The 27,520-nt window shown below is 40.1% G+C and overlaps 1 protein-coding gene across 3 annotated transcripts in view; it reads left to right on the top strand.

Moving 5' to 3' along the window:
* The window catches only part of kifap3a (kinesin-associated protein 3a), a 292,502-nt gene that overhangs the window by 125,036 nt on the left and 139,946 nt on the right, over positions 1-27,520 (top strand). The gene's annotated exons all lie outside the window — the stretch shown is intronic.

Below are 27,520 nucleotides of genomic sequence, written 5' to 3'. Positions count from 1 at the left end.
AGACACTAGCCACTTTTACACTAGACCTGAACGGCACGACACCACACCAGACGCCCTCCATTGCATTCCTGTTGCAATGGGCGCCTGGCAGGATGGGGGCAGGATCAATTGAACTGTCCAAGCTTGCACACTCGCAGCATGTGCGGTTCTCCCATAACATTTCAAATTTCGGCCACTTTTTATGCCGGGATTCAAGATAAGAATTGCTGTGGCTTGATGTGGCGACGTCGCAAAGTACAGCTCATCAAAATCACAGAAGATTTTATGTATAGACGAAAAAGCTATTTCTTGGTTTCATAAACCAACGACACGCCTGCCGGATGGCCAGCATCAAGAAAAAAAATACACAATATATACAGTACAAACATTTTGCATTTAACGTCAACACTGGACCATATTTCCAATTTAATGGACCACCAAGGATGAAATGTTGGTTCATGATTTCACGACCAGGACGCGAAGCTCGGTGCGAGCCCTCATCCATCTTGACTGGAGAGCTCAGTGTCATTCATTTGGTTACCTCTCCGAGTCAACAGCTCGTCGTCCTCACTCTCATCCGAAGCCCTCCGGCGACCACCAAAGCCTCCATCCCCAAGGCGTAGACCAGAGGAGCCATGACCATGGGCCGGGGTACCGATGAGGCTCTGGGCTCGCGGCTGGAGCTCTTGTTCAAGTGAATGGGAACACACGACCCGGCGAGTGGTGTGTGCACTTGCGATTATTTTTTTTTAAACCACAGTCATTAAAAATTCATCCACTAGTAAATATTACATTTTAAATATAGTTTAGCATTGTTGTAAAACACTATTATATTTATTATCTATGCTATATTTTAGACTTTGGTGACAGACGGCGGGCGCCTCTGCCTCGCTCTCGTAAAACCAGGAAATGAGTGTGTGCTCCACGGAATCGGACAATCAAGTGACAGTGGAAACACAGCCCTTCTGGGCCCCAGATGACTGGCACTGCAGAACCACCTATGAGATGGTTCTAAAATATGGTTCCATTGTAACCGCTTCAGCCCTGAAAAGGTGAAATGTAGACGAAAACAAGGATTACTTGTTGTGGAACCAGTCTAGGGGAAAAGTGGCAAAGACATGGGTTGACAGAGGAGGTCCAGAGGAGGAAGAAAAGAGTTAAGAAGTATTGTTGCGCCGCCTGTTGCTTCGAAGTTGAGAGGGAAGCCCAAACTCAGAGGTGCACCTCTGGCAACAAGTGGGGCAGAGGATGCCAACACCAGGATAAATTTGGCTCTCCAAGCGCTCGTGCCTGTGTTGGTGGTGCTCCTGACGGGCACGTGTGCGCTCACGTTTGAAGGTGTTGACGGCATAGCGACGGGTGGCGACTCTCGATTAGTGGCCGTGGTCTCCAGATGAGAACTTTGGACATTGTTTCTTCAGGACAGCATGCAGATGGTCCTTGAATCGTTTCTTCTTCTCCAGAGGAGAGTTCACCATAGAGAATTTGACAGGGCAAACAGTATTCCGGCATCTGGATGTGGCTGACGTTGGCAAAGTTGACGTTGCACCACAAATGCAGGATGTGGACATGTGATCCACAGTCCTTCCAGGTCGGGGGTCGGCAACCCGCAGCTCTGGAGCCGCATGCGACTCTTTAGCACCGCCCTAGTGGCTCCTTGGAGATTTTTCAAAAATGTTTGAAAATGGAAAAAAGATGGGGAAGAGAAATATATTTTTTGTTTTAATATGGTTTCTGAAGGAGGACAAACATGACACAAACATTCTTAAATTTTTCCAATGCTGTAAAAATGTGGAGAATAAATATTAAATTTCAACATGTCAACGAAGATTTACGTCATAGCCTGCGACACATGTTTCTATCAGCAGGGCGGGATGCCAGGCAAGCGGTTGTTGTAAATAAACCGGCGGCTGTGTGATGAGCCATGGATCCAAAGGTGTCAGGTTTAAACACCATCTATGACATTTTTAAACTGCACAAATGAGGAGACAGACATTAAAATGAGAAAAAACAAGGCCTTTACTTGTACAAGGAGAGATGAGCAAGAGATGTGTGCTGGTCACAATCCTCTGGCCCATTCTGACACACATTCACATTTCTTGTCTTTTCATGGAGTTCGCTAACAAATTGTCACAAAAAGAGGCGGAGAAATAGCAGCGTTGTGGCATCACAAATACAATAGTCATTAACACAGAAGACATCCTTTGATCACTAATCCTTGAATGCTGTCTCCTGTCCTGGTGTGAAGTTCTTCATTCCCGCATTCCAGACCTTAGGTTGAATACACATACAGCAACCCAAACTGATAGTGAAGTACTGAGTATATGCTTTAAAATTAACTCTATGCAATAAAAGAGAAAATATGGAATAATATATACATAATAATCCTAACATTTCCCTCCTGTTATTACATATTTACTCAAAGTCTCATACCATGTATTTGTTAAATAAGCAAAACATCACCATCACAGTGCATAACACAAATTTTTCCCATTACACAAATAAGTCCTTTGTCAACACTATCACATAGAGCATGACGTAACATTTCTCTTTCCATCACAAAACGCCATATTAGTAAAATTATCATAAGCACAATATAATTCAACGTATCGTCTTTAAAGTGCAATCAATGTGTTGTTGCTCTAATGTGTGTACATTATCCAATGTTTAAAATCCAGTGTGCGCAATGTCCAATGTTTCTGTATGTAATTCTCAGCATTAATAATTCAACCATCTGTCTCTCTTCCTCTTCAAGATGGCCACAAAAACAAACATCAAAAATCAAAAAGACAGCCCCAACTGTCTGATCGCATCTTACTCTCCATTCGATTCAGGAAAGGGACTCGTCTCCTTGAATTGTCCCTTCTGACACATCATGCACAATAGACAGGTCCTGGACTTCGCAGCGGTTGGGGGAACTTTGAGGGTAGCCAACAATGTGCTCCCAAAGTCTTCACTGACTTACTTGGTCAGACTTTTTCACAGCGAGTCAAGCTGCTTGTTTCTCCTCTGACCTCACTTCAGTCAGGCTTCGCTCCGCAACCTGGCAAGCTGTTAGTCAATGGTACCTGTTTTGTGCCATGTGATAGGTGAATCTAGGAGAGTCGTTCAGCGATCTTCACAACCTTCGGGGCCAACAACACTTACAAGGGCCTTCCCACCTTAGGCTGGACCTTTAATCAAAGTCAGTCACTACCCTTGATGGGAGGCTTGCCTTCCTGCTGAGATAGAGAGTCATCTGGCATTCGATTAAACATTTTCACTTCCTTATCATTTAAACAATCTTCTCATATAGTCACTTAAATCAATTTCTTTCATCTGTATGTCTTAACAGGTCATTACAATAGGCAAATTTAAATGGTCCACCACACGAAATTTCAAACGAGCTTAACTGTCTTATTCCTTTTACAATTTCCCAAATTACTTAATCATCAATTATCTTATCTCCATGCTTTGATCATGTATTTTTCTCTCGTTTTTCTTTTTCCCTTAACAATGTAACATATAAAGTGACTTTCATTCATTACTCCAAATAACTAGTACGTCATATAGACATTATCTATTCACACAATGCTTCTGCCATAATAATAACATCCAGTTGTTTTTCTGGAACAATTTCAACTCATTGTTACATTTTTTAAGACCATCAATCAGTACTTGTTAATATTGACATTGTCTTACTTTTTGTTCAATTCCATAAAATCCATAGCCACTAACAGAAATTGTAGAATATTAGAAACATCAATTCCATGTATAACAAAATTCTAAAACAAAATTCCAAAAACGTAAAAACATAAAAAATTAAAAATATAAAATTTATATGCGGTATTGCAGTATTGTTACCAACTCCCCCCTTTTGAGACATCTTTATGGCTCACAACTCAAAATCATTATCCAACCCACTTCATATAATCTTATGCCGCATGCAATTTAAAATAATTTCATAATATTTACAAAAGGTTTTCATTTTTCCTTTTTTTTTTTCCACTACAGTGTTCCCTCGTATATCAGTGGGTTAACCTTCATTCAGTCATTTTCCCATTCTCAAAAAATTACACAGTTGTACAAAAATCCACAAAATCAGCACTTTTTTTTTTTTTTTTTTAAACAACTATGGAATTTAAAATAAATAGGGACGCTGTAGCCTTCACCGCTCTGGCCCTAATTTGCGAAAGAACACTGTAGTTCACATGTCTTGGAGGGGTAGAACATTATAATCCGCCCATAGCATTGTCATAGTCTGGCATTTCTTCAAAACTAATTGTATCATACTACATCTTATATTGTTTACAACCATATAATCAATTTTAAATGTGACACATCTTTCCCAAAGCTATATGTAGTTAATAATAAAGCCACCATGAATATCAATCATCTTGTTAACAAATAATAAAAATACTGGCTTAAATTCTACTTCATGCATTCTAAACAAACTCATAACCATGTCAGCAATCAATTGTCTGTTCAAATGGCCTTCCAATATCTTCGTAAAGCCACTACTATCATTGTTCAATTTAAATCACAAACTGCATTTTTCACATTCATCTATCTATTAAAATTTGTCAAAACATTGTCGTTGTTATCAGTATCTCAATTCAATTTCAGTAGTAACATTGCTAGCATAATTATCCACCCAATTCATGTATAATTGCACAGCCAAATCAACCTGTGGGTGTTTTCGTTTTAAAACAGCATAATCACAAACATCAAAAGTTCATAACAGGTCACAATTTCACTCAGGAATTTAAATATCATTTTATAATTTGTTTCAAATCTTAGGGCCGACAAAATTACTTTGTTTATCATTGGGTCTCCATCATAACCACTTTACAATCAAAACAATCTAAATATTACACCCTTGTTGCACAAAAGTGTAATATACCTTTATTTACATCAATCTCCAATTTCTTCTTTCTTTTTTTTCTTTTTAGCTGTTGCTGGTTTTCATTTCACAGCTCAATATTCTATCATGCCATAAAAGAATTTTGTCCATGCAAGTCAAAATCTGACTTCCCAAATGTACCCAAACAATTTCGAATTGCTTGAGAGGGTATTGTGGGACATTCACAATATCCTTGTAGTAATAATATATATATATATATATATATATATATATATGTGTCATATATATATATATATATATATGAAGCCGTCTGGACCAGGTGCTATGCCATTAGGCATACTGTCTAAAGCACGATACAACTCATCTATAGTAAGCGGGGCATCTAGAATATCTTTATGTTCAGTAGATAACTGAGGTATATTTAAGCTCTTTAGGAATACCTCAATATGTTCAGGGTTAGGTCTATTAATTTCTGAGTATAGATTTCGATAATAGTTATAAAAAATATGGTTAATTTCTTCTGGTGATTGTGTGTGTAACAACTATTGGCTAAGTTCTTACTTACATTGCTTCCTATCACTGTCAATTTTCCATAAAAATCATATTAGTTCATTTATATGACTAAAACAGCAGTCCTTTACCGGTTCTGTGTTTTTCTAAATCCTCTAATCATTTTAAACTGTCTATTTTGTACTTTTGAGGGTAATTTCTTAACTCAGTGTCCTCTAACATTACACTTCCTACCTGTCTTATCATCATCTACACCACCACAACTTGTTCTAACACTTCACAAATCCCACTTTAAAATCATCCACTAATTCATCTTCTCTTTGTCCAGTTGTTCTAATTCTACCATCACAATTCTACTTTCACGTTTCTCTCTTACTTTTATCATTTCCCATGCTCAAAACAATCCAACAAAAAGGATTTTTTTTCCTGCCAAAAGTTCAACAACTTGTCATCAATCACCTACTTAACTCACTCTCAAACAATTAGCTTTACCATCCAAAAACAAAAACACACAATTTTCACCTGAGGACTGGGTGATGACCCCTTGTGGGACCACTTTTTGGTCCGCGCACCTCATATTTGAATACAGAACAAAATTTCTCAATTTCACCGTTTTAACATAGTTATGTTAGACACGATCTAACAACCCCTTATACACAATTTAAACCCTTTTAGCCGTCATCTTTAGACAATATGACACACAGCCACATACACAAGAGCTCACAGAGACAAACACAGTGAGAAGCCACACACATACACTTTTACAGATGCCTCGATATCATTAGGCTGTTAAAGCTCCAACTTTCCATTTCATTTTATTCCTTATTTAATATTGTAGTGGATTACCATTATTATTGTTATTATTTTTACTATTGTAAATTAAGCTGGCCAGCAAAAGTATATCTTGTAATCCACGTATTTCAATGCTATATTTTAGATGGATCTAATTTTTCTATGAACTTCCAATCCTTACTGGATAGTTCATCTTGTAGCTCACTTTTACTGTTTATTTTCCCCCATTTTATATGAATTTGGTACAGTCCGCGAACCTAGAGTTTCCTAAGGACTGATATGTTCGAATAACAGGGTGACAAGAAATTTCTCATTGTGGTAATTCTCAAGCTTCTACCCGACAGGGCGGAGAATTCTTGCCTTTGCTTCCACAATGAGTTGTCACTTACAATCCTGTTTGTTTAAAATGAAGTAAGTATCAAGTGACACTATACTTCCATTCACTTCACACACTCACACAAGGCCTTTTCCAGCATTACACGGAATTTAAGTACGTACACGACTCCGCCATCGTCTCTTTACACGGACGTTACTGGGCTCCGTTCCCTTCACTTGCCATTGACTAGTATTCACAAGGTTTTTCCTCCCACACAGTACCTTCGTGCAGGCTGCGACAGTACCTTCGCGCAGATTTTACGTCGACATTCATTCACACTTTCCCCCGGAAAGTAAACTTTTTCTCACCCAGATGTCTTCTCTCCATCGGAAAGCCATCAGCCTGTAGATCCCAGCTGGCGGGTAGAATTTCCAGTCCTCAAAAAGGATCTTAGGCTCACTCTAGGGAGCCTGTGCCATGGCCATGGTCTTTCTGGAGTCCACCACACCCGCTGGAATCCTTAGGCATCTTGGCTTCCGGCTCTTCGAAGGACCAAATAAATGTCAGGTTTAAACACCATCTATGACATTTTTAAACTGCACAAATGAGGAGACAGACATTAAAATGAGAAAAAACAAGGCCTTTACTTGTACAAGGAGAGATGAGCAAGAGATGTGTGCTGGTCACAATCCTCTGGCCCATTCTGACACACATTCACATTTCTTGTCTTTTCATGGAGTTCGCTAACAAATGGTCACAAAAAGAGGCGGAGAAATAGCAGCGTTGTGGCATCACAAATACAATAGTCATTAACACAGAAGACATCCTTTGATCACTAATCCTTGAATGCTGTCTCCTGTCCTGGTGTGAAGTTCTTCATTCCCGCATTCCAGACGTCCTTAGGTTGAATACACATACAGCAACCCAAACTGATAGTGAAGTACTGAGTATATGCTTTAAAATTAACTCTATGCAATAAAAGAGAAAATATGGAATAATATATACATAATAATCCTAACAAAAGGGAAAAAAAAAAAAGAAAAAAAAAAAGAGATAAATAACTGAGGGTTTTGCACCGCTTTGTCGCTCGGGATATTATTGTGTGAAGGCTGGAGGCCTATTCTACACCATTCCCGTTATTCTTATTAGGGCCCGAGCAGCGGCGGCACCGGCGGCGGTGCCGCTGCGAGGCCCTATTGTTTTTGTAGGAATTCTTCTTATTATTATTCTTCTTCTTCTCCGCAAACAATCGCATTTTTGAGACACTAAACGTGAACGAAAACTCACCCAGGCCTGGCGAAAAATTTGATATTTTAAAGTCGCCATACATGATAACAGAAAAATGGCTCTGTAGCGCCACCTACATAGGTTTAACGGATCCCTGTCCCGCTACGATTGTCCTACGGCTACGAAAATTGTGTGGCACCTGTAGCACATCCAGATGAACAAAAACCTCTTTGATAGTTGTACCCTAAAATAGACAGGAAGTGAGGTATGATCATTTGAATGTCCAATTTTGGCCCATTTTTGCACATTTACAGGGGTCATACTTTTGCCCACTTCTCCTACACGGTTAACCCGATTGAGTTCAATCTTGGGATGTACCATCTCAACACCTGGGACAACACCATGGTAAAAAATCTAAAGTTTTTGACATACTATATGACGGCGGCGGGGCATCAAATTTAGAGTTTCAAAATTCTTACTTAACGTAGTATTGCCGGTTGTACGTTTAACCTAGAGCTACGAAAATTGGTACACATATCTAACAGACTATGATCTACAAAAAAGTCTGTTGGTGCCATATGCTAAACCCAACAGGAAATCCGCCAGAGGCGGGGCATCTAATTTTGCGTTTCAAAATTCTTAATTAAAGAAGCATTCCCGGCTGTACGTTTCACCTAGAGTTACCAAAATTTGAAGACATATGTAACAGCCCTCAAGGTACAAAAAACTCTTTTTGAACCATGTGCTAAACCTAACAGAAAGTCCACCATTTTGATTTACTTTGGAACGTGTTGCCATTTTTTTGGCCATTTTATAGGGGTCTTATTTTAACGAACTCCTCCTACAGAGTTTATCCCATCATCTTCAAACTTGGTGTGATTCATCTTAAGATGTTGAAGATGAAAAGTTATTGAAAGCTTTTTATTTCGTCGCACGCTGTTGCCGTGGCATGCACTTGTTTGCCTAAGAAAAAAAATTCTTCTTAATGAAGAATTCCCAGTTGTACGAAGCAGCTAGAGCTACGAAAATTTGTAGACATATGTAACAGCCCACAATGTACAAAAAAGTCTCTTGGTGCTATGTGCTAAACCCAACAGGAAGTCCCCCAGGGGCCGGGCATCACATTGTGAGCTAAAAAACTCCTCTTTAACGAAGCATTCCCGGTTGTACGTTTAATCGAGGGCTACGTAAATTGGTACACATATGTAACAGACTATGATCTACAAAAAAGCCTGTTGGTGCCATATGCTAAACCTAACAGGAAGTCCGCCAGAGGCGAGGCATCAAATTTTGTGTTTCAAAATTCTTACTTAATGAAGCATTCCCGGCTGTACATTTCACCAAGGTACAAAAAACTCTTTTTGAACCATATGCTAAACCGAACAGGAAGTCCGCCATTTTGATTTACTTTGGAAAGTGTTGCCATTTTTTGGGCCATTTCATAGGGGTCTTATTTTAACGAACTCCTCCTACAGAGTTTATCCGATCATCTCCAAACTTGGTGTGATTCATCTTAAGATGTTGAAGATGAAAAGTTATTGAAAGCTTTTTATTTCGTCGCAAGCTGTTGCCGTGGCATGCACAGTTTGCAAAGGAAAAAATTCCTTCTTAATGAAGCATTCCCAGTTGTACGAAGCAGCTAGAGCTACGAAAATTTGGAGACAAATGTAACAGCCCACGATGTACAAAAAAGTCTCTTGGTGCCATGTGCTAAACCCAACCGGAAGTCGCGTAGGGGCCGGGCATCACATTTTGAGCTAAAAAAAACTCCTCTTTAACGAAGCATTCCCGGTTGTACGTTTCACCTAGCGCTATGATAATTTGGAGGCATACATAAGAGCCAGCGATGTACAAAAAAGTCTCTTAGAACCATATGCTAAACTAAACAGGAAGTCCGGCATTTTGATTTACGCCTTTTTTAGGGGTCACACTTCAACGAACTCCTACGAAATTTCTCCGACTGTCTTCCAACTTGGTGTGTTTCATCTTAAGATGTTTAAGATGCAAAGTTATCGAAAGTTTTTTTTATTTTGTCGCAAGCCGTTGCCATAGCGATGCATTATTTGCCAAGTAAAATGCTGCTTTTTTTTTTTTTGTCTAAACGAGCGAAAACTCAAAACTTTGCACACAGATCAGACCTCTCAAGAACATGAATATTTTAGAGATTTGTTGTGCAATTTGTAATAAATGGCTCAATAGCACCTTCTAGACATTTTTATGAAGTATTTCCGATTATATGATTCAGCTAGATGTGTGAATATTTGGAGGCACACCTATCAGTCTAATACCTACAAAAAATATTCTATAGCCATGTGCCAAACCATTTTGATTTTATTTTGTTAATTGTGCATCATTTTTGGCCTTTCCATGAAACTTTGCAAGCACAAAGCATGGCAAAAACATTTACAATTTAGACGGTTTCCTATGAAACAGTACCCCAACATGTCAGTACCCCGACGTGCAAGTACCCCAACGTGGCCCAGGTTGCGAGGGCCCTTTATAGCTGCTCGCAGCTCTAGTTATTATTATTCTTCTTCTTCTTCTTCTTCTCCGTAAACGATCGCATTTTTGAGGGCCTAAACATTTACGAAAACTCACCAAACTTTGCAGTCTCTTCGGGCCCGGCGAAAAATTTGATATTATGTAGTTGCCATAACAATGCGACTCTATAGCGCCCCCTAGCGTAGAAAAATAAAAACAAATACCGGCCCGTTTGACCTAGAGCTACGAAAATTGCCAGGCACGTGTAGCACCCCGAGACGCACAAAAAAAGTCAGTGGAAGCCATTTCCTAAAATGTACAGGAAGTGAGCTATGAATTTTTTAATGTCCAATTTTGGCCTATTTTGGCACATTCATTGTGGTCATACTTTTTCCCCCTTTGCAAATATTTTTCAGCCAATTAACTTCAAACTTGGCATTTATCATCTCAAGACGTGAGATAACAACAGGGCAAAAAGTCTTGCCTTTTTGAAATACTATATGATGGGGGCGGGGCATCAAATATTGCCTTTAAAATGTAATTTGTCCAGAAAGAGCAAATGCTTAATAACTCCCATGTTCAAGCTCCAAAAAATCTCAAACTTCTCAGGCAATGTAATAGTCACGGCCTGAAAACATCTACATGATAAAATTCAGTTATACATATAGCGCCACCTAGTGGTAACAATAAATGTCATACTTTACGTTTTTAGCTACTGCGCTGAGCTCGTTGAAGGGATCCATTTGAAAATTGGTCAGAAAAGCCTTAAGATGTTGATCATGCCCCACACCGAATATTGTAACTTTTCGCCAAAGGGCGTGGCCGCTACGGTGACCGAGATGATCCTATCTTCTCAAAATTTCACACATTTGATGAGAGTTAACCCGATTGACTTCAAACTTGGGATGTACCATCTCAACACCTGGGACAACATCATGGTAAAAAATCTAGAGTTTTTGACATACTATATGACAGCGGCGGGGCATCAAATTTAGAGTTTAATAATTCTTACTGAACGAAGCATTGCCGGTTGTACGTTTAATCTAGAGCTACGAAAATTGGTACACATATGTAACAGACTATGACCTACAAAAAACTCTTTTTGAACCATGTGCTAAACCTAACAGGAAGTCCACCATTTTGATTTACTTTGGAATGTGTTGCCATTATTTTGGCCATTTCATAGGGGTCTTATTTTAACGAACTCCTCCTACAGTGTTTATCCGATCATCTTCAAACTTGGTGTGATTCATCTAAAGATGTTGAAGATGAAAAGTTATTGAAAGCTTTTTATTTCGTCGCACGCTGTTGTCGTGGCATGCACTGTTTGCAAAGGAAAAAAAAATCTTAAAGAAGCATTCCCAGTTGTACGAAGCAGCTAGAGCTACGAAAATTTGTAGACATATGTAACAGCCCAAGATGTACAAAAATGTCTCTTGGTGACCTGTGCTAAACCCAACAGGAAGTTCCCCAGGGGCCGGGCATCACATTTTGAGCTAAAAAACTCCTCTTTAACAAAGCATGCCCAGCTGTACGTTTCACCTAGACTTACCAAAATTTGAAGAGGTATGTAACAGCCCTGGAGGTACAAAAAACTCTTTTTGAACCATCTGCTAAACCAAACAGGAAGTCCGCCATTTTGATTTACGTCGGCATTTGTAGCCATTTTTTGTGGCCTTTCTTAGGGGTCATATTTTCATGAACTGCTCGTACAAAATTCATCCGACCGTCTTCAAACTTGGTGTGTTTCATCCTAAGATGTTTAAGATGCAAAGTTATCGAAAGTTTTTTATTTTGTCACATGCTGTTGCCATAGCGATACATTGTTTGCCAAGTAAAGTGCTGCTTATTTTTTTTGGTCTATACATGTGTGAAAACTCATGAAACTTTGCACACACATCAGACTTGTCATGAACATGAATTTTTAGAGATTTCTTGTGCAATTTGCAATAAATCGCGCCCTCTATACATTTTTATGGAGCATTTCCGATTGGATGATTCAAGCGCGAAATAACTAAAGATGACTTGACTTGACCTAGATTTGTGAAAACTCAGAGGCATACCTATTTGTCTAAGACCTACAAAAAGTATTCTGTAACCGTATGCTAAACCTAAAAGGAAGTCCGCCATTTTGAATTTATTTTTGGAATTGCACACCATATTTTGCGTTTTGATGAAACTTTGCACACACAAGGCTTGTCAAAAACATTTTAGATGGTCCTTGTCCTATTTGACAGTACCCCAACGTGCCAGTACCCCGACGTGCAAGTACCCCAACGTGGCCCGGGTTGCGAGGGCCCTTTATAGCTGCTCGCAGCTCTAGTTAGGGCCCGAGCAGCGGCGGCGGCGGTGCCGCTGCGAGGCCCTATTGTTTTTGTAGGAATTCTTCTTATTATTATTATTCTTATTCTTATTATTCTTCTCCGCAAACAATCGCATTTTTGAGACACTAAACGTGACCGAAAACTCACCAAACTTTACACGCACATCAGGCCTGGCGAAAAATTTGATATTTTAAAGTCGCCATACATGATAACAGAAAAATGGCTCCTTAGCGCCCCCTACATAGGTTAAACGGATCCCTGTCCCGCTACGATTGTCCGACGGCTATGAAAATTGTGTGGCACCTGTAGCACATCCCAATGAACAAAAACCTCTTTGAAGTGTGTACCCTAAAATAGACAGAAAGTGAGGTATGAGTATTTAAATGTCCAATTTTTGCCAATTTTTGCACATTTACAGGGGTCATACTTTTGCCCGCTTCTCCTACACGGTTAACCCGATTGACTTCAAACTTGGGATGTACCATCTCAACACCTGGGACAACATCATTGTGAAAAATGAAAAGTTTTTGATATACTATATGACGGCGGCGGCGCATCAAATTTAGAGTTTAAAAATTCTTACTTCACGAAGCATTGCCGGTTGTACGTTTAATCTAGAGCTACGAAAATTGGTACACATATGTAACAGGCTATGACCTACAAAAAACTATTTTTGAACCATATGCTAAACCTAACAGGAAGTCCACCATTTTGATTTATTTTGGAACGTGTTGCCATTTTTTTGGCCATTTCATTGGGGTCTTATTTTAACGAACTCCTCCTACAGTGTTTATCCGATCATCTTCAAACTTGGTGTGATTCATCTTAAGATGTTGAAGATGAAAAGTTATTGAAAGCTTTGTATTTCGTCGCACGCTGTTGTCATGGCATGCACTGTTTTTAAAGGAAAAAAAATATCCTTAAAGAAGCATTCCCATTTGTACGAAGCAGCTAGAGCTACGAAAATTTGTAGACATATGTAACAGCCCAAGATGTACAAAAAAGTCTCTTGGTGCCCTGTGCTAAACCCAACAGGAAGTCCCCCAGGGGCCGGGCATCACATTTTGAGCTAAAAAACTCCTCTTTAACAAAGCATACCCGGCTGTACGTTTCACATAGAGTTACCAAAATTTGTAGAGGTATATAACAGCCTTCGAGGTACAAAAAACTCTTTTTGAACCATATGCTAAACCTAACAGGACGTCCGCCATTTTGATTTACTTTGGAATGTGTTGCCATTCTTTTTGGCCATTTCATAGGGGTCATATTTTAACAAACTCCTCCTACAGAGTTTATCCGATCATCTTCAAACTTGGTGTGATTCATCTTAAGATGTTGAAAATGAAAAGTTATTGAAAGTTTTTTATTTCGTCACACGCTGTTGTCGTGGCATGCACTTTTTGCAAAGGAAAAAAATCCTTCTTAATGAAGCATTCCCAGTTGTACGAAGCAGCTAGAGCGACGAAAAATTGTAGACATATGTAACAGCCCAGGATGTACAAAAAAGTCTCTTGGTGCCATGTGCTAAACCCAACAGGAAGTCTCCCAGGGGCCGGGCATCACATTTTGAGCTAATTACTCCTCTTTAACAAAGCATTCCCGGTTGTACGTTTCACCTAGCGCTATGATAATTTGCAGGCATACATAAGAGCCCATGATGTACAAAAAAGTCTCTTGGAACCATGTGCTAAACCAAACAGGTAGTCTGCCATTTTGATTTATGATGGGATTTGTTGCCATTTTTTGTGGCCTTTTTCAGGGGTCATATTTTAACGAACCCCTCCTACAAAATTTTTCCGACTGTCTTCAAACTTGGTGTGTTTCATCTTAAGATGTTTAAGATGCAAAGTAATCGAAAGTTTTTTATTTTGTAACACGCTGTTGCCATAGCAATGCATTGTTTGTCAAGTGCTGCTTTTTTTTTTTTATACACATGAAAACTCATGGAACTTTGCAAACACTTCAGACTTGTCATGAACATGAATTTTCAGAGATTTATTGTGCAATTTGCAATAAATAGCGCCCTCTAGACATTTTTATGAAGCATTTCCGATTGTATGATTATGCTAGACCTACAAAAAAGTATTATGTAGCCATTTGCCAAACCAAAGAGGAAGTCCGCTATTTTGATTTTATTTTGGGAATTATACATCATTTTTGGCCTTTTTCATTAAACTTTGCACAGACAAGGCATGGAAAAAACTAACATTTTAAATGGTCCTTGTTCCATGTAACAGTACCCCAACGTGCCAGTACCCCGACGTGCAAGTAACCCAACGTTGTGCTCAATAGCGCCCTCTATGCATTTTTATGGAGCATTTCCAATTGTATGATTCAAGCGATACACAACTAAAGATGACTTGACCTAGATTTGTGAAAACTGGGAGGCATACCTATTAGCTTAAGACCTACAAAAAGTATTCTGTAGCCGTATGCTAAACCTAAAAGGAAGTCCGCCATTTTGAATTTATTTTGGGAATTGCGCACCATATTTTGCGTTTTGATTAAACTTTGCACACACAAGGCTTGTCAAAAACATTTTAGATGGTCCTTGTCCTATTTGACAGTACCCCAACGTGCCAGTACCCCGACGTGCAAGTAGTTATTATTATTATTATTCTCCGCAAACAATTGCATTTTTGAGACACTAAACGTGAACGAAAACTCACCAAACTTTACACGCACATCAGGCCTGGCGAAAAATTTGATATTTTAAAGTCGCCATACATGATAACAGAAAAATGGCTCCATAGCGCCACCTACATAGGTTAAACGAATCCCTGTCCCGCTACGATTGTCCTACGGCTATGAAAATTGTGTGGCACCTGTAGCACATCCAGATGAACAAAAACTTCTTTGAAAGGTGTACCCTAAAATAGACAGGAAGTGAGGTATGATCATTTGAATGTCCAATTTTGGCCCATTTTTGCACATTTACAGGGGTCATACTTTTGCCCACCTCTCCTACACGGTTAACCCGATTGACTTCAAACTTGGGCTGTACCATCTCAACACCTGGGACAACATCATGGTAAAAAAATCTAAAGTTTTTGACATATTATATGACGGGGGCGGGGCATCAAATTTAGAGTTTAAAAATTCTTACTTAACGAAGCATTGCCGGTTGTACGTTTATTCTAGAGCTACGAAAATTTGTACACATATGTAACAGACTAAGACCTACAAAAAAGTCTGTTGGTACTATATGCTAAACCCAACAGGAAGTCCACCAGAGGCGGGGCATCAAATTTTGCGTTTCAAAATTCCAACGTAACGAAGCATTCCCGGCTGTACGTTTCACCTAGAGTGACCAAAATTTGAAGACATATGTAACAGCCCTCAAGGTACAAAAAACTCTTTATGAACCATGTGCTAAACCCAACAGGAAGTTCCCCAGGGGCCGGGCATCACATTTTGAGCTAAAAAACTCCTCTTTAACGAAGCATTCCCGGTTGTACGTTTCACCTAGCGCTATGATAATTTGCAGGCATACATAAGAGCCCACGATGTACAAAAAAAGTCTCTTGGAACCATGTGCTAAACCAAACAGGAAGTCCGCCATTTTGATTTACGATGGGATTTGTTGCCATTTTTTGTGGCCTTTTTCAGGGGTCATATTTTAACGAACTCCTCGTACAAAGTTCATCCGACAGTCTTCAAACTTGGTGTGTTTCATCTTAAGATGTTTAAGATGCAAAGTTATCGAAAGTTTTTTATTTTGTCGCACGCTGCAGCTATAGCGATGCATTGTTTGCCAAGTAAAGTGCTGCTTTGTTTTTTTTATCTATACATGTGTGAAAACTTATGAAACTTTGCAAACACATCAGACTTGTCATGAACATGAATTTTTAGAGATTTATTGTGCAATTTGCAATAAATAGCGCCCTCTAGACATTTTTACGAAGTATTTCCGATTGTATGATTACGCTAGATTTGTGAAAATTAGGACAGACCCCTATTAGCCTAAAACCTACAAAAAAGTATTATGTAGCCATTTGCCAAACCAAAGAGGAAGTCCGCTATTTTGATTTTATTTTGGGAATTATACATCATTTTTGGCCTCTTTCATTAAACTTTGCACCCACAAAGCTTGTCAAAAACATTTTAGATGGTCCTTGTCCTATTTGACAGTACCCCGACGTGCAAGTATCCCAACGTGGCCCAGGTTGCGAGGGCCCTTTATAGCTGCTCGCAGCTCTAGTTATTCTTATTAGGGCCCGAGCAGCGACCGCTGCGAGGTCCCTATTGTTCCTGAAGGAATTCTTATTATTATTCTTCTTCTTCTTCTTTGTTATTATTCTTTTCCGCAAACAACCACATTTTTGAGGCACTAAACATGAACGAAAACTCACCAAACTTTACACGCAGATCGGGTCTGGCGAAAAATTAGATATTTTAAAGTCGCCATACATGATAACAGAAAAATGGCTCTGTAGCGCCACCTACATAGGTTTAACGGATCCCTGTCCCGCTACGATTGTCCTATGGCTACGAAAATTGTGTGGCACCTGTAGCACATCCAGATGAACAAAAACCTCTTTGATATGTGTACCCTAAAATAGACAGGAAGTGAGGTATGAGTATTTGAATGTCCAATTTTGGCCCATTTTTGCACATTTACAGGGGTCATACTTTTGCCCGCTTCTCCTACACGGTTAACCCGATTGACTTCAAACTTGGGCTGTACCATCTCAACACCTGGGACAACATCATGGTAAAAAATCTAAAGTTTTTGACATACTATATGACGGTGACGGGGCATCAAATTTACAGTTTCAAAATTCTTACTTAACGAAGCATTGCCGGTGGTACGTTTAATCTAGAGCTACGAAAATTGGTACACATATGTAACAGACTATGATCTACAAAAAAGCCTGTTGGTGCCATATGCTAAACCTAACAGGAAGTCCGCCAGAGGCGAGGCATCAAATTTTGTGTTTCAAAATTCTAACTTAATGAAGCATTCCCGGCTGTACATTTCACCTAGAGTTACCAATATTTGAAGACATATGTAACAGCCCTCAAGGTACAAAAAACTCTTTTTGAACCATATGCTAAACCGAACAGGAAGTCCGCCATTTTGATTTACTTTGGAACGTGTTGCCATTTTTTGGGCCATTTCATAGGGGTCTTATTTTAACGAACTCCTCCTACAGAGTTTATCCGATCATCTCCAAACTTGGTGTGATTCATCTTAAGATGTTGAAGATGAAAAGTTATTGAAAGCTTTTTATTTTGTCGCACGCTGTTGCCGTGGCATGCACAGTTTGCAAAGGAAAAAATTACTTCTTAATGAAGCATTCCCAGTTGTACGAAGCAGCTAGAGCTACGAAAATTTGGAGACAAATGTAACAGCCCACGATGTACAAAAAAGTCTCTTGGTGCCATGTGCTAAACCCAACAGGAAGTCCCGTAGGGGCCGGGCATCACATTTTGAGCTAAAAAACTCCTCTTTAACGAAGCATTCCCGGTTGTACGTTTCACCTAGCGCTATGATAATTTAGAGGCATACATAAGAGCCCACGATGTACAAAAAAGTCTCTTGGAACCATGTGCTAAACCAAACAGGAAGTCCGCCATTTTGATTTATGATGGGATTTGTAGACTTTTTTTTGTGGCCTTTTTTAGGGGTCATATTTTAACTCCTCCTACAAAATTCATCCGACCGTGTTCAAACTTGGTGTGTTTCATCTTAAGATGTTTAAGATGCAAATTTATCGAAAGTTTTTTATTTTGTCGCACGCTGCTGCTATAGCGATGCATTGGTTGCCAAGTAAAGTGCTGCTTTGTTTTTTTTTATCTATACATGTGTGAAAACTCGTGAAACTTTGCACACACATCAGACTTGTCATTAACATGAATTTTTTAGAGATTTCTTGTGCAATTTGCAATAAATCGCACCCTCTATACATTTTTTATGGAGCATTTCCGATTGGATGATTCAAGCGCAAAATAACTAAAGATGACTTGACTTGACCTAGATTTGTGAAAACTCAGAGGCATACCTATTATTAGGGCCCGAGCAGCGACCGCTGCGAGGTCCCTATTGTTCCTGAAGGAATTCTTATTATTATTCTTCTTCTTCTTCTTCTTTTTCTTTGTTATTATTCTTTTCCGCAAACAACCACATTTTTGAGGCACTAAACATGAACGAAAACTCACCAAACTTTACACGCAGATCGGGTCTGGCGAAAAATTCGATATTTTAAAGTCGCCATACATGATAACAGAAAAATGGCTCTGTAGCGCCACCTACATAGGTTTAACGGATCCCTGTCCCGCTACGATTATCCTATGGCAACGAAAATTGTATGGCACCTGTAGCACATCCAGATGAACAAAAACCTCTTTGATATGTGTACCCTAAAATAGACAGGAAGTGAGGTATGAGTATTTGAATGTCCAATTTTGGCCCATTTTTGCACATTTACAGGGGTCATACTTTTGCCCGCTTCTCCTACACGGTTAACCCGATTGACTTCAAACTTGGGCTGTACCATCTCAACACCTGGGACAACATCATGGTAAAAAATCAAAAGTTTTTGACATACTATATGACGGTGGCGGGGCATCAAATTTACAGTTTCAAAATTCTTACTTAACAAAGCATTGCCGGTGGTACGTTTAATTGAGAGCCATGAAAATTGGTACACATATGTAACAGACTATGATCTACAAAAAAGCCTGTTGGTGCCATATGCTAAACCTAACAGGAAGTCCGCCAGAGGCGAGGCATCAAATTTTGTGTTTCAAAATTCTTATTTAATGAAGCATTCCCGGCTGTACATTTCACCTAGAGTTACCAACATTTGAAGACATATGTAACAGCCCTCAAGGTACAAAAAACTCTTTTTGAACCATATGCTAAACCGAACAGGAAGTCCGCCATTTTGATTTACTTTGGAACGTGTTGCCATTTTTTGGGCCATTTCATAGGGGTCTTATTTTAACGAACTCCTCCTACAGAGTTTATCCGATCATCTCCAAACTTGGTGTGATTCATCTTAAAATGTTGAAGATGAAAAGTTATTGAAAGCTTTTTATTTCGTCGCACGCTGTTGCCGTGGCATGCACAGTTTGCAAAGGAAAAAACTCCCTCTTAATGAAGCATTCCCAGTTGTACGAAGCAGCTAGAGCTACGAAAATTTGGAGACAAATTTAACAGCCCACGATGTACAAAAAAGTCTCTTGGTGCCATGTGCTAAACCCAACAGGAAGTCCCGTAGGGGCCGGTCATCACATTTTGAGGTAAAAAACTCCTCTTTAACGAAGCATTCCCCGTTGTACGTTTCACCTAGCGCTATGATAATTTAGAGGCATACATAAGAGCCCACGATGTACAAAAAAGTCTCTTGGAACCATCTGCTAAACCAAACAGGAAGTCCGCCATTTTGATTTACGTTGGGATTTGTAGCCATTTTTTGTGGCCTTTTTTAGGGGTCATATTTTAACGAACTCCTCCTACAAAATTTATCCGACTGTCTTCAAACTTGGTGTGCTTCATCTTAAGATGTTTAAGATACAAAGTTATCGAAAGTTATTTATTTTGTCGCACGCCGTTGTCATGGCGATGCATTGTTTGCCAAGTAAAATGCTGCTTTTTTTTTTTTGGTCTAAACATGTGCAAAAACTCATGAAACTTTACACACACATCAGGCTTGTCATAAGCATGAATATTTTAGAGATTTCTTATTAAATTTGCAATAAATGCTTCAATAGCGCCCTCTAGACATTTTTATTAAGTCTTTCCGATTATATGATTCAGCTAGATGTGTGAATATTGGCAGGCATGCCTAATATATTCAAAAAGTATTCAATATAGCCATGTGCCAATCCATTTTGATTTTATTTTGTTAATTGTGCATCATTTTTGGCCTTTCCATGAAACTTTACAAACACAAAGCATGGCAAAAACGTTTAAAATTTAGATGGTTTCCTATTTGACAGTACCCCAACATGCCAGTACCCCGACGTGCAAATACCCCAACGTGGCCCGGGTTGCGAGGGCCCTTTATAGCTGCTCGCAGCTCTAGTTATTATTATTCTCCGCAAACAATCGCATTTTTGAGACGCTAAACGTGAACGAAAACTCACCACACTTTACACGCACATCAGGCCTGGCGAAAAATTTGATATTTTAAAGTCGCCATACATGATAACAGAAAAATGGCTCCATAGCGCCACCTACATAGGTTAAACGGATCCCTGTCCCGCTACGATTGTCCTATGGCGACGAAAATTGTGTGGCACCCGTAGCACATCCAGATGAACAAAAACCTCTTTGATGTGTGTACCCTAAAATAGACAGAAAGTGAGGTATGATCATCTGAATGTCCAATTTTGGCCCAGTTTTGCACATTTACAGGGGTCATACTTTTGCCCGCTTCTCCTACACGGTTAACCCGATTGACTTCAAACTTGGGATGGACCATCTCAACACCTGGGACAACATCATTGTAAAAAATCTAAAGTTTTTGATATACTATATGACGGCGGCGGTGTATCAAATTTAGAGTTTAAAAATTCTTACTTCACGAAGCATTGCCGGTTGTACGTTTAATCTAGAGCTACGAAAATTGGTACACATATGTAACAGGCTATGACCTACAAAAAACTCTTTTTGAACCATATGCTAAACCTCACAGGAAGTCCACCATTTTGATTTATTTTGGAACGTGTTGCCATTTTTTTGGCCATTTCATTGGGGTCTTATTTTAACGAACTCCTCCTACAGTGTTTATCCGATCATCTTCAAACTTGGTGTGACTCATCTTAAGATGTTGAGGATGAAAAATTATTGAAAGCTCTTTATTTCGTCGCACGCTGTTGTCGTGGCATGCACTTTTTGCAAAGGAAAAAAATCCTTCTTAATGAAGCATTCCCAGTTGTACGAAGCAGCTAGAGCTACAAAAATTTGTAGACATATGTAACAGCCCACAATGTACAAAAAAGTCTCTTGGTGCCATGTGCTAAACCCAACAGGAAGTCCCCCAGGGGCCGGGCATCACATTTTGAGCTAGAAAACTCCTCTTTAACGAAGCATTCCCGGTTGTACGTTTCACCTAGCGCTATGATAATTTGCAGGCATACATAAGAGCCCATGATGTACAAAAAAGTCTCTTGGAACCATGTGCTAAACCAAACAGGAAGTCCGCCATTTTGATTTACGATGGGATTTGTTACCATTTTTTGTGGCCTTTTTCAGGGGTCATATTTTAACAAACTCCTCGTACAAAGTTCATCCGACCGTCTTCAAACTTGGTGTGTTTCATCTTAAGATGTTTAAGATGCAAAATTATCGAAAGTTTTTTATTTTGTCGCACGCTGCTGCTATAGCGATGCATTGTTTGCCAAGTAAAGTGCTGCTTTGTTTTTTTATCTATACATGTGTGAAAACTCATGAAACTTTGCAAACACATCAGACTTGTCATGAACATGAATTTTTAGATTTATTGTGCAATTTGCAATAAATAGCGCCCTCTAGACATTTTTATGAAGTATTTCCGATTGTATAATTCTGCTAGATTTGTGAAAATTAGGACAGACCCCTATCAGCCTAAAACCTACAAAAAAGTATTATGTAGCCATTTGCCAAACCAAAGAGGAAGTCCGCTATTTTGATTTTATTTTGGGAATTATACATCATTTTTGGCCTCTTTCATTAAACTTTGCACAGACAAGGCATGGAAAAAACTAACATTTTAAATGGTCCTTGTTCCATGTAAAAGTACCCCAACGTGCCAGTACCCTGACGTGCAAGTAACCCAACGTTGTGCGCAATAGCGCCCTCTATGCATTTTTATGGAGCATTTCCAATTGTATGATTCAAGCGATACACAACTAAAGATGACTTGACCTAGATTTGTGAAAACTGGGAGGCATACCTATTAGCTTAAGACCTACAAAAAGTATTCTGTAGCCGTATGCTAAACCTAAAAGGAAGTCCGCCATTTTGAATTTATTTTGGGAATTGCACACCATCTTTGGCCTTTTGCACTCACAAAGCTTGTCAAAAACATTTTAGATGGTCCTTGTCCGATTTGACAGTACCCCAACGTGCCAGTACCCCGACGTGCAAGTACCCCAACGTGGCCCAGGTTGCGAGGGCCCTTTATAGCTGCTCGCAGCTCTAGTTATTAGGGCCCGAGCAGCGACCGCTGCGAGGCCCCTATTGTTCCTGAAGGAATTCTTATTAGGGCCCGAGCAGCGACCGCTGCGAGGTCCCTATTGTTCCTGAAGGAATTCTTATTAGGGCCCGAGCAGCGACCGCTGCGAGGTCCCTATTGTTTTTCGTTCGAATTATTATTATTATTATTATTATTATTCTCCGTAAACGATTGCATTTTTGAGGACCTAAACATTCACGAAAACTCACCAAACTTTGCACACTCCTCAGGCCCGGCGAAAAATTTTATATTATGAAGTCGTCATAACAACGCGACTCTATAGCGCCCCCTAGCGTAGAAAAATAAAAACCAAGCCTGGCACGTTTGAGCTAGAGCAACGGAAATTGGCAGGCACGTGTAGCACCCCGAGACGCACAAAAAAGTCTATTGGGACCATGTAGCTAAAATGTACAGGAAATGAGCTATGAATTTTTTTATGTCCAATTTTGGCCTATTTTGGCACATTCACTGTGGTCATGCTTTTTCCCCCTCTGCAAACATTTTTCATCCAATTCACATCAAACTTGGCATTTATCATCTCAAGACCTGAGAGAACAACTGGGCAAAAAGTCTTGCCTTTTAGAAATACTATATGATGGGGGCGGGGCATCAAATATTGTCTTTAAAATTTCATTTGTCCAGAAAGAGCAAATGCTTAATAACTCCCATGTTCAAGCTCCAAAAAATCTCAAACTTCTCAGGCAACGTAATAGTCACGGCCTGAAAACATCTATATGATAAAATTCAGTTATACATATAGCACCACCTAGTGGTAACAATAAATGTCATACTTTACGTTTTTAGCTACTGCGCTGAGCTCGTTGAAGGGATCCAGTTGAAAGTTGGTCAGAAAATCCTTAAGATGTTGATCATGCCCCACACCGAATATTGTAACTTTTCGCCAAAGGGCGTGGCCGCTACGGTGCCGCAAAGTCTGAAGATTTTTCGTGACAATAAAAGCTGCATGAACTTGACCGAGATGATCCTATCTTCTCAAAATTTCACACATTTGATGAGAGTCCAGCCCTAAAGACATCTACGTACTTATATTTCATCTTACTGATAGCGCCACCTAGTGGCAATTTTTTTTCTTACGAATTTTCTTGTACATTTTTCTCCAAACACGTTAACTGGACCAACCTCATATTTGCTCAGATGAGGGTTTCGGCCTTCATGATGTCACAACACGAAGTTTGTGAGTTTTTGCGAATCACTGTGGGCGTGGCTAAGCACTGTTCGCCAAGAAAACAACGCCAGTTTTGATGGTCTAAACATGCGCAGAAACTCATGAAACTTGGCACACACATCTGGCCTGGCAAAATGAGCAATATTTTATCATGTATTGTCCTATTTTTACAAAAATGACTCAATAGCGCCCCCTAGAAATTTTTAACGAAGCAGCCCCGATTGTACGTTTAAGCAAGATCTACGAAAATTTTTAGGTGTATGAGGGAGCCAAAGACCTACAAAAAAGTCTCTTGGACCCATATGCTAAAATGAACAGGAAGTGAGCTACGAATTTTTGAATGTCCCATTTTTGACGATTTTTGCACATTTTCAGGGGGCATACTTTTGCCCACTTCTCCTACACGTTTTATCCGACTGACTTATGACTTGACCTGGACCATGCCAAGACCTGAGCCAACAACAGACGGAAAAATCTTGACTTTCGGAAATACTATATGATGAGGGCGGGGCATCAAAATTTGTGTTTCGCACTGAAAAAGGATATGCTTAATAACTCCCCGATACATGCTCCAAAAAATCCCAAACTTGACATGTATGTTTATCGTCAAGGCCTGAAGGTATCTCTATGACAACATTCAGTTATATATGCAGCGCCACCTAGCCCTTGAGGCATGAAAAAAAAATACCCCACTTACAGTATTTTGTACAAAAAATGTAAACTCATTCTATGTGTGATAACTAAGTCATTTAGGAATATTCTTTTACTTTCCACCACTCAAAATATTCACTGGCATCAGACCTAACCAAACACACATATTTTTGTTATTTAGTTTTATGTATTTTTGATAGCCTCTATGGACATTAAAAGCAATATCGTGAATGAAGGCTATGCTGAATAACTCCCAGGTACATACTCCAAAAAATCCCATACTTGAAATGTATATTTATAGTCAAGGCCTGAAGGTATCTCTATGACAAAATTCAGTTATAAATACAGCGCCACCTAGTCCTTGAGGCATAAAAAAAAAAAATGCCTCACTTACGGTATTTTTGCAAAAATTGTAAACTCATTGTAAGTGTGATAACTAAGTCATTTATGAATATTCTTTTACTTTCCACCACTCAATATGTTCACTGGTATCAGACCGATCCAAACATACATATTTTTTATTTAGTTTTTTTGTTTTTTTTTGATCGCCTCTATGGACAATAAAAGCAACATTGTGCAATGAGTACGAGCGATGATGTGTGTATATATACTTTTACGAAAAATACCAATCAGGGCAACTCATTGCCTAAAAATTAAAAAAAGACGCTGATTTTTGCAGATCTTAACAATCACCAAAACCCATTGAGCTTGACACACTCATCACACCTGGAAAAAAAAATAAAAATCTACATGTTTATCATGCCATTTTCAAAGAAATTCTGCTTCCAATGTGCCAGTACCCCAATGTGCAAGTTCCCCAACGTGCAAGTACCCCAACGTGGCCCGGGCTGCGAGGGCCCTTTATAGCTGCTCGCAGCTCTAGTTGTGTGAAGGCCTTCACACATATGTTATTCTACACCATTCCCGTTATTCTTATTGTGTGAAGGCTGGAGGCCTTCACACATATGTTATTCTACACCATTCCCGTTATTCTTATTCTTATTCTTATTCTTATTCTTATTCTTATTGTGTGAAGGCTGGAGGCCTTCACACATATGTTATTCTACACCATTCCATCCATCCATCCATCCATCTTCTTCCGCTTATCCGGGGTCGGGTCGCGGGGGCAGCAGCTTCAGGAGGGAAACCCAGACTTCCCTCTCCCCAGCCACTTCAACCAGCTCCTCCGGCGGGATCCCGAGGCGTTCCCAGGCCAGCCGAGAGACATAGTCTCTCCAGCGTGTCCTGGGTCGTCCCCGGGGCCTCCCGCCAGTGGGACATGCCCGGAACACCTCCCCAGGGAGGCGTCCAGGAGGCATCCGAACCAGATGCCCGAGCCACCTCAGCTGGCTCCTCTCAACGCGGAGGAGCAGCGGCTCGACTCTGAGTCCCTCCCGGATGACCGAGCTTCTCACCCTATCTCTAAGGGAGAGCCCGGACACCCTGCGGAGGAAGCTCATTTCGGCCGCTTGTATCCGGGATCTCGTTCTTTCGGTCACGACCCACAGCTCGTGACCATAGGTGAGGGTTGGAACGTAGATCGACCGGTAAATGGAGAGCTTTGCCTTTTGGCTCAGCTCTTTCTTCACCACGACGGACCGATACAGAGTCCGCATCACTGCAGACGCTGCACCGATCCGCCTGTCGATCTCCCGCTCCATCCCACCCTCACTCGTGAACAAGACCCCAAGATACTTGAACTCCTCCACTTGGGGCAGGATCTCATCCCCGACCTGAAGACGACACTCCACCCTTTTCCGACTGAGGACCATGGTCTCGGATTTGGAGGTGCTGATCCTCATCCCAGCCGCTTCACACTCGGCTGCGAACCGCTCCAGTGAGAGCTGAAGGCCCCGGCCTGATGAAGCCAACAGCACCACATCATCTGCAAAGAGCAGAGATGCAATGTTGAGGCCACCAAACCGGAACCCCTCCACGCCTCGGCTGCGCCTAGAAATTCTGTCCATAAAAGTTATGAACAGAATCGGTGACAAAGGGCAACCTTGGCGGAGTCCAACCCCCACCGGAAACGAATCCGACTTACTGCCGGCAATGCGGACCAAACTCTGGCAACGGTCGTACAGGGACCGAACAGTCCGTTCCAATTTCAAACGATTCCAAATATTCACGCCTACAGCGCTTCCATTTTTCTTATTCCCACTATTCACGTGTTACCCGCAATTCCCGATTTCGTACCCGATTTTTCCCCATGTATTCTTAATAGGAGATTCAAAATTTCACATTTCCTTCCACATTTTTCATCCGATTCACTTCGTTCCAACTTCAATATGTTCCATCATGAGCTCTTCCAGCTTTTCAGTTCCAAAATTCACGCCTTACCCACAATTCCCAATTTCGTACCCTAATATTTCCTACATTCTACATTTCACATTTACTTCGACATTTTTCATCCGATTGACATCGTTTCAACTTCAAAATATTCCACCAATTCAAGCCATGAGCTCTTCCAGCTTTTCAGTTCCAAAATTCACGCCTTACCCACAATTCCCGATTTCGTACCCGCACATTACCCACATTCTACATTTTCCATTTACTTCCACATTATTCATCCGATTGACGTCGTTCCAGCTTCAATATATTCCAGCATTTCAAGCCATTAGCTCTTCCAGCTTTTCAGTTCCAAAATTCACGCCTTGCCCACAATTCCCGATTTCGTACCCGAATATTTCCCACATTCTACATTTTCCATTTACTTACACATTATTCATCCGATTGACGTCGTTCCAGCTTCAATATATTCCAGCAATTCAAGCCATGAGCTCTTCCAGCTTTTCAGTTCCAAAATTCCCACCTTGCCCACAATTCCGGATTTCGTACCCGAATATTTCCCACATTATATATTTCACATTTACTTCCACATTATTCATCCGATTGACTTCGTTCCAACTTGAATATATTCCAGCAATTCAAGCCATGAGCTCTTCCAGCTTTTCAGTTCCAAAATTCATGCCTTACCCACAATTCCCAATTTCATACCCAAATATTTCCCACATTCTCCATTTCACATTTACTTCGACATTTTTC

Source organism: Festucalex cinctus, chromosome 10 (assembly GCF_051991245.1).
Source record: "Festucalex cinctus isolate MCC-2025b chromosome 10, RoL_Fcin_1.0, whole genome shotgun sequence".
NCBI lineage: Eukaryota > Metazoa > Chordata > Actinopteri > Syngnathiformes > Syngnathidae > Festucalex > Festucalex cinctus.
Note: the sequence above shows the minus strand (reverse complement) of the source record. Positions and strands in the feature narration are given on the sequence as shown.